This window comes from Ovis canadensis, chromosome 1 (genome assembly GCF_042477335.2).
Source record: "Ovis canadensis isolate MfBH-ARS-UI-01 breed Bighorn chromosome 1, ARS-UI_OviCan_v2, whole genome shotgun sequence".
Classification (NCBI taxonomy): domain Eukaryota; kingdom Metazoa; phylum Chordata; class Mammalia; order Artiodactyla; family Bovidae; genus Ovis; species Ovis canadensis.
The window spans coordinates 275,768,812-275,784,020 of record NC_091245.1 but is presented as its reverse complement, the minus strand read 5'-3'; the positions used below and the strand labels follow the sequence as shown (position 1 = coordinate 275,784,020).

The window sequence follows — 15,209 nt, the reverse complement described above, 5'->3', positions numbered from 1 at the left end:
TGGATGTGGGATTTGGACTGTGAAGAAGGCTGAGCACCGAAGAATTGATGCTTTTGAACTGTGGTGTAGGAGGAGACTCTTGAGAGTCCCTTGGACTGCAAGGAGATCCAACCAGTCCATTCTGAAGGAGATCAACCTTGGGATTTCTTTGGAAGGAATGATGCTAAAGCTGAAACTCCAGTCCTTTGGCCACCTCATGTGAAGAGTTGACTCATTGGAAAGACTCTGATGCTGGGAGGGATTGAGGGCAGGAGGAGAAGGGGACGACCGAGGATGAGATGGCTGGATGGCATCATGGACTCGATGGACGTGAGTCTGAGTGAACTCCAGGAGATGGTGATGAATAGGAAGGCCTGGCATGCTGCGATTGATGGGGTTGCAAAGAGTCGGACACGGCTGAGCAACTGAACTGAACTGAACTTTACAGATATGCGTGAGTCATTCAGGAGTTCCAGTTCAGTGGGGTATTGTAAACTATTGAGTGATAACCAGAAATTACACTTTCAACCAGTTCTTTTGAACTCTTCAAAGTGTAATCCAAATCTGTCATTCTATAAACCTCTTTGGAACACTTTCTGCATCTTTCTTTGGAAAGCCAAATTGTTTCCAAGGATCCTCAAAAGGACAAATTTTAAACAACAGATTTTACTAACACATTGAATCAATCTCCATAATTTTGAAACTCGTATAAGTAGCAGATAGTCATTTGAGAAGGTTTATGCTGTCTTTTTGACTTGACTAAGGTGCTAACAAAAGAAATGGTTCATCAAAGTGTAATTCAAGATTGTATGTATTTTATAATATGAAGTATTGTCTGAGCCTAAGGGAAAACAACTGAGAAATATTTTTGGATTTCCTTTTTCTCACTGGCTTAATTCAAATGTGGACCCCACCTCCCCCACCACTGTTGTGTTCTGGACTTCCTCTTTAAGTTCAGTTTATTATATGGCTGAACATAAGGGGGGCTGATCATGAGTAAGATAATCCAGAAAACCTCCCTTGATTCTCGCCTTCCCACTGGGGTGTGGATATGATGGTCTGTTTAAACAGATGATTACAATACCTCACTTAGGAGTATAGAAGCCAGGATCAATCCTTCTAATGAGAAAGCATTTCTCAGAATGCTGAAGAAAAATTAAAATGTCAAAATCAGTAAAGCCAAATAGCTTGGAGAGAAAACGAAGAACTCCCCGGCAATTGCCCAGTGAGATCAAGCCAGTTAAAATGTGTCTGAAAGTGAAGTGAAGTTGCTCAGTCATGTCTGACTCTTTGCAACCTCATGGACTGTAGCCTACCAGGCTCCTCCCTCCATGGGATTCTCCAGGCAAGAGTACTGGAGTGGGTTGCCATTTCCTTCTCCAGGGGATCTTCCCAACCCAGGGATCGAACCTGGGTCTCCCGCATTGCAAGCGGACACTTTAACCTCTGAGCCACCAGGGAAGCCCTGTGTCTGGGTTCTTGATAATACTGGAATGCAAACTCTATCCCTTAACCCCTGTGTGGATAAGGACACAGTCAATTTTTCAAAGGAGATCAATACCCCAGCCACTCTTCTCATTTCCCTTTTAAGGTTTAAACTTAGCTGAGGATTTAAAATTAGTTGAGTGAAAAAATTAATTTTTAAATTTTAGTGTTCATTAGAGTCAACTGGAGAAGTGGTTAAGAATATACATACTGCTTAGATGGAGGGCGTGTGGAATGAGTGAGCTGTGGGTGCTTCAGGGGGCAGTGGCTCCTTGACTCCAGTGTGATGAGTGCGATTGGGGTGGGTCAGAGCCCCATTCATTTGTGCTTCCTTGGGCATCCGAGGCGATTTTATGGTTACATGGAAAATGAACAACTCTATAAAAACTAATTGAATTTTAATGTCATCTCTGGACCAGGGACCAAGAGGAAGGCAAGGCCCACCAGGAAGTTTTGGAGAAAAAGGCTTAGTGGGTGCTCAGGTAGGTTTGACAAACTCACAGCTCAACACAGCTGCTCATTCCTCATGGCCAGTTTGTAGACCTGTATGTCCCTGGACAAATAATGTAAAGATACACTGTTTGTTCTGGGATCTGTGGCTATCAGGACTTTCTAGAAATAGTTAATTTGAGGAAATAGACACTGACCACCAAGTACGTACCCCTTCTACTCTAAGGGTATGTAGGATTGTGGGAATACAGCAATGAAGTAGATTCCGTTTGAGCCACAAGGGTGTGTAACACAAGCTCACACTTACCTGTAGTACAAGAAATAATACTATCAAAGGGGCATAAATGACTGATTTATTCCTCATAAACATATAAGGAAGCATTACTTAAAAGCATCCCAGTTTTATAGACGAGAAAACTGAGGCTCCAAGGGATTTAATGGCTTTTCACCTGAATGGTAAGTGGCTGAACTGGCCCCCAGCTTGGGTCTTTCTAGCGCCTCTTTAGTGCCTCCTCCCCTCGCTATCCCATGGCTCATAGGAGGGTCTGATCAGGTTGAAGCAGGTGGTCAGAAGTGGCCTCCTGTGGAAGGAGCATTTGAGAACAGCTTATAAAACCCAAGCAGCACCATGTGGGCCAGGGTTTAAAGTATCTGGAGATTCAAAATGGCCTACGCCATCTCTCTCTTGGTTGGGAAAGGTCAAGTCCTATAACTGATCATATCATTTTCGTTCTCACTTGATCATATTTTCTGTTTGGAGTAGGTAAAAGTTGCCTTCCCAATTTCTTAATCAGATGGTGCTTTTCTCTAGTAGCCAGGTGATTCCTCCAAATCTTGGTATCTGGAGTATGTGGCCTCTTGCCCAGATCACCCTGCTGCCTCACCTCAGCCCCCTGCTCAGAGGTTAAATGTGCATGTTATGCACTTTGGGGGATAAAGTTAATTGTTATCAAACATCACAGCTGATTTGGGTTGTGGTCTTATTACAGGGGAATCCTGGGCCTCCAGGCCCAAATGGTTCAAAAGGAAAAGATGGCCCAAGGGGAATGAAGGTAAGTGTCAGAAAGCACACTCTTCCTTGTGTAACTGGATTCTTTCATGTAAATATCTCCTTACATGATCATTTCCAGTTTGAGAGACTGATGTGCTTGGTGATGATATCGACTCTTCATTACCTTGTAGTTAGATAGATGGAGACCGAGAAGGTAAGATGCTTAGACAGCCATGTAGAAAGATGGATGGACAGGTGGTCACATACATCAGTAGGCACGGACACGTCGATGATTAGGTAAACACACAGACTCACCACCAGTGTCCATTCACATTCTAACACCTAGAAAAAGCTGTAGTAATATAAAATTCTGTAACTGGTGCTGCAAACCTGGTTTGTTGATTTTCAATGCCAAAATCTTCACTGTAATAAAGTTATTGGTATTTCGCAAAGTATAGAGGAAGATTTGACATTAGACTGCAGGACGGTCACGAGGACTTAAAAGGAATGTAAAATCTCTGTGGAAAATGACATAAAATAGACTGAATTTGGAAAATTAACTTCTTGCCTGGAGAATCCCAGGGATGGGGGAGCCTGGTGGGCTGCCGTCTATGGGGTCGCACAGAGTCGGACACGACTGAAGCAACTTAGCGGCAGCATAAAAGGGAGAGCTTGGTGATGTAGGAGAAAGAGGACCGCCAGGTCTACAAGGACCAGGAGGGCAAACTGTAAGTCTAGTTTCTCTGTTTTGGACTTCTGATAGAATTTCACGCCATATGTTCTTGCTCCACACAAAATTCTAACATTCCTGATGAAGACTTGGGGTTACAAATATGACATGAATCATCAGTAGAGCTGTTTTAAATCTCCATAGTTCAAAGATTCCCAGACTCCTTATGTCAATAAAGACTCCAAAGATATATTGGGATTTATTGTTGGAGAGGAAGGTTCCAAAAAGACTCTTCTGTTTGACAAAGATATTTTACAAGCGTTTCAGTCTTCGAGAATACAGAGATGTTATGAAACATTTTTTTTTTTCCAGAAAAACAAGTAAGACAGCCAATCAGAGTTGCAAACTTTTAGGGTCTGTGTTTGATTATTCAGAGCCTGTCATCATCTTTGGAGACCAAAGATGATCTGCAGTGCTGTGCCTTTTTACCTTAGTCATTACTCTGAAGGTGAGAGCAAGTTAGTTATTTCATGACTATTTTCAATTTGCTGCCTCACTGTTACAGAGTAATGCCATCTTTCCAACTCATATTTCTGAGATTTCTTTCATTACAGTAGGAAGGACCTGCTGCTGTTTTTCCCTCAGCATTGAACTGGCATTTTTTTTTTTAGCAAGCAGAAGAGACAAAAACAGGCCTAAGAAGCTTAAACTTAAATGTGGAAAGGGAAAAAAAATAGGATTACTATCAAATGCATCTACACTCAAGTTAGATGATAAGGTTAACACTGTTGATTAGACTATCTTGACTTGAAATAATGCTGGCCTGTCCCTGGAACAGGCCACACTGGAGAGCAGTGCCTTTCTTGAAGGTGTCCCCTCAGAGAGGACATCTCCAAAACATACAGTTTGGGCCTCTGGGGTTACAGATGCTGAAGGCCTTGCATGTCCTTGAGCAGAGCAGAGCTGGAGCAAAGCAACTGAGCCTCATCTGCATCTTTTCCCCTCTTCAGTAATTTATTTCTGGCAATTTTTTTTTACATTATTTTTCTTTCTTTTCTAAAATTTCGAACTTTCCATCTTAGTTCATTGCCATAACTTCTGTGGCTTAAAATTAAAAAAATCTTCTTGGTTGATTTGGGTACAGTCTTTGTTCATTCAGCAAAGAATAGACAGAAAGTTCTGAACTGACTCTTTATTACAAGAGGCTCACCGTCTGAATGCACAGTATAGATCCCAGTAGAATCACCAACATTTTCGCAATTGCCGCCGTCATCACCTCCGTGTGGAATTCCAGCATCACCGCTTCCCCTGTCACCAGTACCGTCACCGTGACCAGCGTCACCATCACCACTACTACCACGGATCAGCACCACCTCGACCATCACCATCGCCACCACCATCACCACGCCCCCACCAGCATCACCAGAGCTACAGCCACCACCAGAAGCAGAACAAGGCGTGAATCAGCACTTTCCCTGTGCTTGGCACCACGCTAAGTGCTTTCCATGCACAGTTCCCCTTAGCCTTTCAAAGAAAAATCATGCTGTGTAGATGATATTATTATCCCCACGGTGTGGTTTTTCCAATAGTCATGTATGGATGTGAGAGTTGTACTGTGAAGAAGGCTGAGCGCCGAAGAATTGATTCTTTTGCACTGTGGTGTTGGAGAAGACTCTTGAGAGTCCCTTGGACTGCAAGGAGATCCAACCAGTCCATTCTGAAGAAGATCAGCCCTGGGATTTCTTTGGAAGGAATGATGCTAAAGCTGAAGCTCCAGTACTTTGGCCACCTCATGAGAAGTGTTGACTCATTGGAAAAGACTCTGATGCTGGGAGGGATTGGGGGCAGGAGGAGAAGGGGATGACAGAGGGTGAGATGGCTGGATGGCATCACCAACTCGATGGACGTGAGTTTGAGTGAACTCCGGGAGTTGGTGATGGACAGGGAGGACTGGCGTGCTACAATTCCTGGGGTCGCAAAGAGTCAGACATGACTGAGCAACTGAACTGAACTGAACTGAACTGAACAGATGAGGAGGTTGAGTAACTTGGCCAAGGTCACTTATAGAACCAGTGTTTTAAGTGGAAAAAATTCAGCTCTATCTGGGGATATCATATGATCCGCATTGGCTCTGTCCACCCCTCCTCCCCAATTTGTCTTTATCCCTAGAGACTTACCAGTTCTGAGGCTTCTTCTGTTGTGATTTTATCCTGCAAACAAAGCAACTTTAGCCCAAGGGGGAACTTTGTACAGTGGTTTGGCTTCCTACAACCAAAATAGCATCTTGCTGAGGTCAGAATTTTGATGAAGAGGTGGTCAAAAAATTAACACACACACACACACACACACATACACACACAAAGTTACTTATTTTGTGGTCTTTTAAAGTTTTAAACCCTTGTCCCCTCCTTATCCTGTGAAGGACATCTAGTGTTTATTCTGTAGAGGTAGGAGACATCTCCACCAAATCTCCCCAACCTCTGCCAAGCCCCTCTGCCTTCCCTACCTCCTTGCCCTCCTGGTTTGTCCAAGAGTTCAGAGAATATTATCCACCCAGTGTTGTTGTGGATGACCCTACAACTCATCACGTATCTTTTTCATAGGGTATTTCTGGTCCAGATGGATATGGACATCCAGGAAGAAAAGGAACAAAGGTGAGGGTTACCTTACAGATTATTCTCAACTAAAGATGGTAGTTTTTATTTTACTTCACTAGAATAAGAGTTATTACCCAAGTGGTGTACCAGAAACGGTTTCTGTGTATTTTCTTTATGACATATATCATAGCTGCCAGAGTTTCCTCCTTAAAAAATAAAAGCTGATTTTGTCACTCCCTTATTTAAAAAACAAATTCCTAGCCCCACCCCAGCTCTGTGCATGCCAAGACCACTGCAACTCCTTGTCTTTGCAAATGCTCTTGCCTCTGTTTGGGATGGCCTCCCCATCTCCTTCTTTTGGACCGTTTTTACTCACGTTCTTAGACCGACTCAAGTGTCAGCTTCTTTCTGCGGATGCCCTATTGGGCTTCTCCAGACAGAAACTGGGCTGTGCCCTGTGTTCCTAAAGCCCAGTGTTCATGTTTCTACAGCAGCTTCCCCATCTAGGTTGGATTATCATTTATCCTTGCAGCTGCTTCCAGTTTGTGAACGTGCCAGCAGGCTTGCATCTTATTCATTTTTAGAAGTGTTAAGTGTTTTACTTGTTTATTTTTAAATTAATCTATTAAAAGCATTGCTGTGTGGTTGATTTACACTGCTGTGTTGGTTTCAGGTGTACAGCAAAGTGACTCATCTATCTATCTAAATCTGCCCTTTTTCAGATTCTTTTGTGTTATAGCTCGTTACACGTTTTTGAGTATAGTGCCCTGTGCTATACCGTAGACCCTTGTTGATCATCTGTTTTACATTTAGCTGTGTGTGTTAGTCACCCAGTTGTGTCTGACTCTTTGAGATCCCATGGACTGTAGCCTGCCAGGTTCTTCTGTCCATGGAAGTCTCCAGGCAAGAATACTGGAGTGTGTAGCCATTTCCTTCTCCAGGGGATCTTCCTGACCCAGGGATTGAACCCGAGTCTCTTGCATTGCAGGCAGATTCTTTACTATCTGAGCCACCAGTAAAGCCCCCATGTTTCAGTTCAGTTCAGTTCAGTCGCTCAGTCGTGTCTGACTCTTTGCAACCCCATGAACCGCAGCACACCAGGCCTCCCTGTCCATCACCATCTCCCGGAGTTCACTCAGACTCACGTCCATCGAGTCTGTGATGCCATCCAGCCATCTCATCCTCGGTCGTCCCCTTCTCCTTCTGCCCCTAATCCCTCCCAGCATCAGAGTCTTTTCCAATGAGTCAACACTTCACATGAGGTGGCCAAAGTACTGGAGCTTCAGCTTTAGCATCATTCCTTCCAAAGAAATCCCAGGGCTGATCTTCTTCAGAATGGACTGGTTGGATCTCCTTGCAGTCCAAGGGACTCTCAAGAGTCTTCTCCAACACCACAGTTCAAAAGCATCAATTCTTTGGCACTCAGCCTTCTTCACAGTCCAGCTCTCACATCCATACATGACCACAGGAAAAACCATAGCCTTGACTAGACGGACCTTTGTTGGCAAAGTAATGTCTCTGCTTTTGAACATGCTATCTAGGTTGGTCATAACTTTTCTTCCAAGAAGTAAGCGTCTTTTAATTTCATGGCTGCAGTCACCATCTGCAGTGATTTTGGAGCCCCCCAAAATAAAGTCTGACACTGTTTCCACTGTTTCCCCATCTATTTCCCACGAAGTGATGGGACCAGATGCCATGAATTTTTCTGAATGTTGAGCTTTAAGCCAAGTTTTTCACTTTCCTCTTTCACTTTCATCAAGAGGCTTTTTAGCTCCTCTTCACTTTCTGCCATAAGGGTGGTGTCATCTGCATATCTGAGGTTATTGATATTTCTCTCAGCAATCTTGATTCCAGCTTGTGTTTCTTCCAGTCCAGTGTTTCTCATGATGTACTCTGCATATAAGTTAAATAAGCAGGGTGACAATATACAGCCTTGATGTACTCCTTTTCCTATTTGGAACCAGTCTGTTGTTCCATGTCCAGTTCTAACTGTTGCTTCCTGAGCTGCATACAGATTTCTCAAGGGGCAGGTCAGGTGGTCTGGTATTCCCATCTCTCTCAGAATTTTCCACAGTTTCTTGTGATCCACACAGTCAAAGGCTTTGGCATAGTCAATAAAGCAGAAATAGATGTTAGTAGAGTATAAATGTTAATCCCAAACTCTGCCTTTCCCTTTTGGTAAGTTTGTTTCCTATGTCTGTGAGTCTATTTCTAGTAATAAATTCATTTGTCTCATTTTTAAGACATTTTATTCATTTTTGTATTGCTGGAACAGAGCCTGGCGCTGAGAATAGGTGCTTAATAAGTATATTTGAATCTTTCCTCCAATGAGAATCTGGTATTTTAGCAAAACCTCAGTGATAGAGGTTTTGCAGCTTGGAAGCCACATGAAGCTTGAATCAAATGGCATTCGCTACAATTATTCTAGGGGCTTCAGTCCACAAGTTACATTTCTTGTCTCACAAAACAACAAGTCACTGGGCTGTGCAGTGGTGCTCAGCTCCTGAACAGGACTCTGGGCTGACTTTCCTGCCGTTCTCTCGTTTCCTCGTGGCTGCCAGATGGCACCACTGCCATTTCATCGAGCAGAAAAGGGCCCCGAGCGCCCTAAGTGCTTGGTAAATACCTGTGGAATGATGGGACATCTAGTTTAGCCTTGTCAGTGTACAGATAAGAATATGGAGATTCAGAGAAGTGAAGTGACCTACCTAAGGTCACACAGCTTGAGCCAGATCTGAGTGTAGAAGCTAGCCTTTGGAGCCCCATCCTGGCAAATTCAATTTTTCTGCTCTAAGCTAGAGTTTGCATAGAAAGGATGCTGGAATTCAGACCGGCATGTTTGGAGCCAGGTGCCAGCCGTGAGCTAAGCGCGGGGCCAGTCCGTGCTCTCTGTGATACAGTCACTGCTGCGGGACACAGGGCTTCCGTTTGCGCTTGCTGCGCTTTCTCCTGGCAGGACGCCGCAGTCAAGCTGACGACTTCATACCCGCCTTTCTCCCCTCAAGCCTCCAAGACCTGCTTTGTCTTTTACATTTTCAGCAGGTGGCTGTACCTCCTATTTCATTAAGTAAGTAGATCTGTGAGGAGAAAGCCGCTACGTGCATCCCCCACTGTGAAGGCTGCCTGCTTGCCTCCGTGCTTGTGTGTCCCGCCTTCCCTTGCAGTGCCCTGGATCAGAGTCCGTGCCGCTATCTGTCTGTGAGCCTCCTCTTGCCACCTGTGGACCGAATTTCATTCTTTTTTTTTTTTGGCTTCCTTAAAGCCCTGGCTCTTGCAACAGTCACCCTTTCTTTCCTGCATCATTAAATTTTCTTCCCTTGCCATAGACCATTCCCATCAGTATACAAACAGGTGGAAATATCCCTCATCTTAAAAAAAAAAAACCAAAACAAATTAAAGAAAAACACCCAAACCAAAAACAAAACAAAACAAAAACCCCGCTCACTTAGCTCAACTCCCATTGCCCCATTCCTCTCCTATAAAACTCTCGGAAGGAGCAGTCTCTACTAGTGGTTCTTACACAGGGGTGATTTTACCCTCCAGGGGGCATCTGGCAATATCTAGAGATGTTTTGGTTGTCTGAACTGGGGCAGGGTTGCTGCTGGCGTCTAGTAGGTGGAGACCATAGATGCCGTTTTATGTCTGTGATACACAGGATAGCCCTTCACGGCTAAGAACCACCAGGTCTAAGATGTCAGTAGTGCCACGGTTTGGAAACACCACCTTCTTTCCTCTGGTTCTCTGCAGCTGACGACAACTGAGCCTTCACTCCTTGGCCCTCCCCTCCCACGACATCTGCGTCAGTCGTGGTAAATGTGCGCTGCATTTGAGGAACAGCGGTGCTAAGTCCTGGGTCAGTTCTTTGCTCACATTGTGCTGCACGACTCAGCAGCATCTGGCAGAGATGATCAAAAGGGCTTGATCTTTAAACCTTCCCCGACCCAACTTCCAGCATACACCACTTCCTTGGTTTTCACTGGCTGCTCTTGCCTGGACCTTCTCAATGTTCTGGAGGAGTAAATGCTGAGACTCGAGATAACTCTATCCTCACGTTTCTCTCCCTCTTTAGTTACTCCTGAGATGACCTGACTGATGGAGTCAAGTGCATCCGTCCTCCGATCTTCACTTTATTTCTCTAGCCTGAACCAGTCTCTTAAGTTCCAAATATGTTTCCCTTGGTTATCTAATAGGTACATGAAAATTGGCATGTCCCAACCAACCTTTTCTTCCTTTTTCATTTTCTAATCTTCCATTATGGCAAAATCCAAACATACATATATAAGTGAAGATGCAAATGTGATGACCCCTCTTCCGATGTGCACATTACCTAGTTCAAACAAAGAGAAACACTTGGCCAGTTTAGTTTTGTTTTATTTGTGGTCTCACCCACTTTTCTTCACCCTCCTCCCAATTATTTTGAAGTAAATCCCTGGTAGTGTATGAGTTCAGTTCAGTCGCTCAGTCGTGTCCAACTGTTTGCGACCCCATGGACTGCAGCACGCCAGGCCTCCCTGTCCATCACCAACTCCCAGAGCTTGCTCAAACTCGTGCATTGGGTCGGTGATGCCAACCAACCATCTCATCCTCTGTCGTCCCCTTCTCCTCCTTCCCCCAATCCCTCCCAGCATCAGAGTCTTTTCCAATGAGTCAACTCTTCACATGAGGTGGCCAAAGTACTGGAGTTTCAGCTTCAGCATCAGTCCTTCCAATGAATATTCAGGACTTTATATTTCATGCATAAATATTTCAGCTTGCATGTCTAAATATCCTTTAAAAATGTACAATACCATCATCACACCTGCGTGCATGCTAAGTCACTTCAGTCGTGTCCGATGCTTTGCAGCCTATGGACTGTAGCCTACCAGGCTTCTGTGTCCCTGTGATTTTCCCAGGCAAGAGTACTGGAGTGGGTCGCCATTTCCTTCTCCAGGGGATCTTCCTGACCCAGAGATGGACCGTGTTTCTCTTACATCTCCTTCATTGCCACTGGCAGGCGGGTTCTTTGCCACCAGTGCCACCTGGGGAGCCATGATGCTGATCGCTTACGGTGAATGGTGCCGCCAGATTCCCTGTCTCTGAAGCATAAAATTTCACTCCAGGACCAAAGAAAGTCTCAGCTACTGAGAGCTTTGTGAAGCAAAGATTTTTATTTAAAGTGAAGGTGAAAAAGAAAAAGTGAAAAGTCATGTCTGACTTTTCTTGAAAAAAAAAAGAAAAAAAAAGTGGAAAACAGTTTCTGGCACAGACGTCAGAAGGGGGTAGAAAGAGTACCCACCCCCACTATTTTAAGCAGGGCATTGGATACTTCTCAGCTGACGGCTGAGAATAGAGAAAAAGAATACCTGGAGGTTGTAAGAGCTCCACCTGACTCTCTCCCAAGGCAGACATCCTGAAATAACCCGTGAGACCAGCCAGGGAGAACGGCTTCTGAGCAAAGTCTGGGGCCAAGATATACCATTGCTGTGTAATCAGGGGGACAAGTCTTGAGATATGGTTCCCAGGCAAGCTTTGTTACAATTATAACGGTTAACATAGAGTCTAAGAAAAGCATTTCTATGAGTAAGACACTGTCTCACTCTGTAATTATCAACTCCAGACCTAAAGAAAGTCCAATTCTCGGGCAAGATACATTGTTGTGCACGGCTTAAGGAAAGCATGGGGAGAATGTTCACCTCCTCCTGAAAGGTCCCTGGACGCCAGGCCAAAGTTCTCTCTCTCAGTCCTTGCAGTCAGTCAAAACGGATTCCCCTGCCCTTCACCCTGCCTTCCCCAGCATGGGAAGTAGACTGCCTCCTCCCAGTTACTCAAGACAGGTGCTTATCAAAGTCTCCTTTTCTCCCTGCCGGCGTTTAATCCACCAGCAAATGAGTGCGAGTCTATCTTCAAAATCCATACATGGGATGAGGCTTCATCCCATCTCACCACAGCCAGTGCCACCCCTGGGCTAAGCCAGCGTGCTGCACTACCTTAACAGCGGTCGTCGCCACCTGACTGTTCTCCCTGCTGCTGCGCTTCTGGTTAGCTCTGCTTGAAGGAACCAGAGCCACGTTTAAGATACAGAGTCAGATCATGTCACCTCTTTACTCAAAGCCCAGCCGTGGCTCCTGATGGCTTTCAGAGTTAACCGCACTGTTCCGTGACCTACAAGGCTCTCTGAAATCCACCCTCCCCATCCCCCCATTCTGTTTCACTGCTCCTCAAACTTGGCACCTGATCATACTCTTGCTTATGGTTTTCACAGATTCCTTCCTCTGCCTGGATGCTCTTCTTTGGCACACTTGTTTGGCTTGCTTCCATAATTCTTACTGGAAGAATAATGGAAGAATTCTTTACCCAAATGCCACCTCTCCAAAATGGTTTTGCCTGACACCCTTATATAAAATAGTTACACTCCTCACCCCTACACGTCATTATCTATTCCTTAATCCTTTTTTCCGGAATAGCATTGATCTCATCCTGGCAGAGTGTATGTCCCTCTCTCGCTAGCAGGTAAGTTCCTTGATGGCAGGCTCTTTGTTCTGTTTACCATGGAATTCCCAATGCCTAGAGACATGTCCGGCAGACAGTAGCTGCTACATACATCCTCGCTGACTGAATGCTTGCTTGGTAGTAGCGTGTCTTTGGTCTGACAGTGATCACCTTCTTTCCTGCAGCAATTTAGTGGCCCTTCCCTTGGTTTCCATTGGATCATACCTCTGGTTACTTAAACGGATAGATAAAAAATGCATACGGAGAAAGTTGCATTACACAATACATCATGGAAGGAGGAGGAATTTGTAAAAATCATGAGCACATTGTTTTGCACTGAATTGTAGAAGGGAAATATGGCCACTGGGGAGGAGCTGAAGATAACAGCCGTTGCGATCGTTGTTTTTTTCTGGCACTGGTTTCTGAGTCTGTTTCCTCGAAATTGTAGTTCCTTCTTTCCCCCCCAAGGAATGTCAAAGAAAGCCTTAATCACGACACTAAGCAAAGCCCTTATCTTGTTTCTGACACTAGTGTGAACCTGGATTTCCTGGCTACCCGGGTGCACACGTAAGAAGATGTCTTTTTGGCCCTGACATCCGGTATGCAGCGTGTGTCATTTGTTTGCCTTTATTTTTCTTTACACTCGTGGTTCTGCTTTTGATTCTATTAAGGGAGAAGATGGTGACCCAGGCCACCGAGGAGAGAGGGGGGCAAAGGGAATCAGAGGGAAGAGGGTAAGAACCAAAGGAATTTCCCCTTATCTACAGAGGCCACATTGTGACTCACAGGACTCCATTTGTACTGGGTTAATGGGTTTTTTAGCAGGAAGCCCATGTCCTCCTCAGAATATTCTATGCCTTTCTTGGCCACTCCCCACTTAATGAGAATTAATAAATTATCATTTATCATCGGAATGCAGATGCAGCTCACCAAACCACACAGAAAATTCAAGCTGGAGTTTCAGTTAGGCAGTGTCAGCCTTTTAAAGAACAGCTTCGGGGGTATGCTTGTCTTTGGTAAATCTAGACATTATTTGAAAAACGATGGTTTAGCCGCAGGACAAGCATTACTGTTTCTTAAATACTCTTCTAAGCCTTGACTTTCTCTTCGGTATTCTAGAACTGGACACTCAAGAATGTGGCTGCCATCTTGGTGGACTTGGAGTCATGTTTTCACTGTACTTTAGGGAGTTGATCATGAAAACCATCAAAATCTTCAGGTTTGGAAGATTCTGTCTTGAAGATCCGCAGTCACTGGTAGCCCTTCTCGGAAAAAGTAATTTGTGGATACCACATACCTTGGTAGTGCTTAGCTTCCCTGGTGGCCCAGAGGGTGAAGAATCTGCCTGCGATGTGGGAGACAGATCCTTGGAGATTGATCCTTGGGTTGAGAAGATCCCCTGGAGAAGGGAATGGCTACCCACTCCAGTATTCTTGCCTGGAGAATTCCAGGAACAGAGGAGCCTGGCAGGCTACAGTCCATGGAGTCGTAAAGAGTCAGACACGACTGAGTGACTAAGACTTCCACATTAGGGAGTTAGGTCTTTTAGGAAAACATGGACTAGGGTTCAGTGTAGAAAGGAAGAATGGAAGGAGAGTGGATATTGTCTGGGCCCTTTATGATTGGCATTTTCATAGACTGGCAAGGACATAAAGAAAAATTTGATCTATGTCTAACCTGACTTGCTATTGGCTAATATTGTCATTGTTCAGTCACCAAGTCATGTCTGACTCTTCACGACCACATGGACTGCAGCACTCCAAGCTTCCCTGTCTCTCACCATCTCCTGGAGTTCGCCCAAGTTCATGTCCATCGAGCTGGTGATGCCACTCAACCATCTCATCCTCTGTTGCCTTCTTCTTCTTCTGCCTTCAATCTTTCCCAGCATCAGGGTTTTTTTTTTTTTTTTTTTTTTCCCAATGAGTCAGCTGTTTGCATCAGGTGGCCAAGGGACTGGAGCTTCAGACTTCAGCATCAGTCCTTCCTATGAATATTCAGGGTTGGTTTCCCTTAAGATAGACTGGTTTGATATCCTTGCTGTTCCGGGGCCTCTCAGGAGTCTTCTCCAGAACCACAGTCCAATCAAAAGCATGAATTCTTCAGTGCTCTGCCTTCTTTAGGGTCCTGCTCTCACATCTGTACATGACTACTGGAAGGACCACAGCCTTGACTACACTGGCTGATATTACCTTTCTCAGTTAAACTTCTGTCTCCTGTTTAAAATTTAAAAAGATAAAGTGTCAGGTACATGCAGATAATTCATTATCAGCTCAAATACCTGTAAGATGAGCAGCGAGTCCATGGACAGCATAGACTGCTTCGGAGACACTAAAGATCAGAAGCTAATAGGAACTTTTCCTTTCTCTTGATGCCTGACCCTCAATACTCATTTCCTGCATTCATTTAATTATGTGACGAGTCTCAGCTGAGGACTGAGACATAGTTTAAGACTCTGTTTGGAAGTATTTGTGTGAATGCACACACATTGACTGTGGTTAAGTATGTACGGTGGGGACTCAAGTAGTTCTCACAGAGATGCCTCGCCCCAGTCTGTGTGTCTCACTCCACT

General features: G+C 44.7%; 1 non-coding gene across 1 annotated transcript; it reads right to left on the bottom strand.

Annotated features, from left to right (window-relative positions):
- Positions 1-1,368: 1,368 nt before the first annotated feature.
- On the bottom strand, positions 1,369-1,440 carry TRNAC-GCA (transfer RNA cysteine (anticodon GCA)). The gene has a single exon. It is a non-coding gene; the product is annotated as a tRNA-Cys (tRNA).
- Between the last annotated feature and the right edge of the window lie 13,769 nt (positions 1,441-15,209).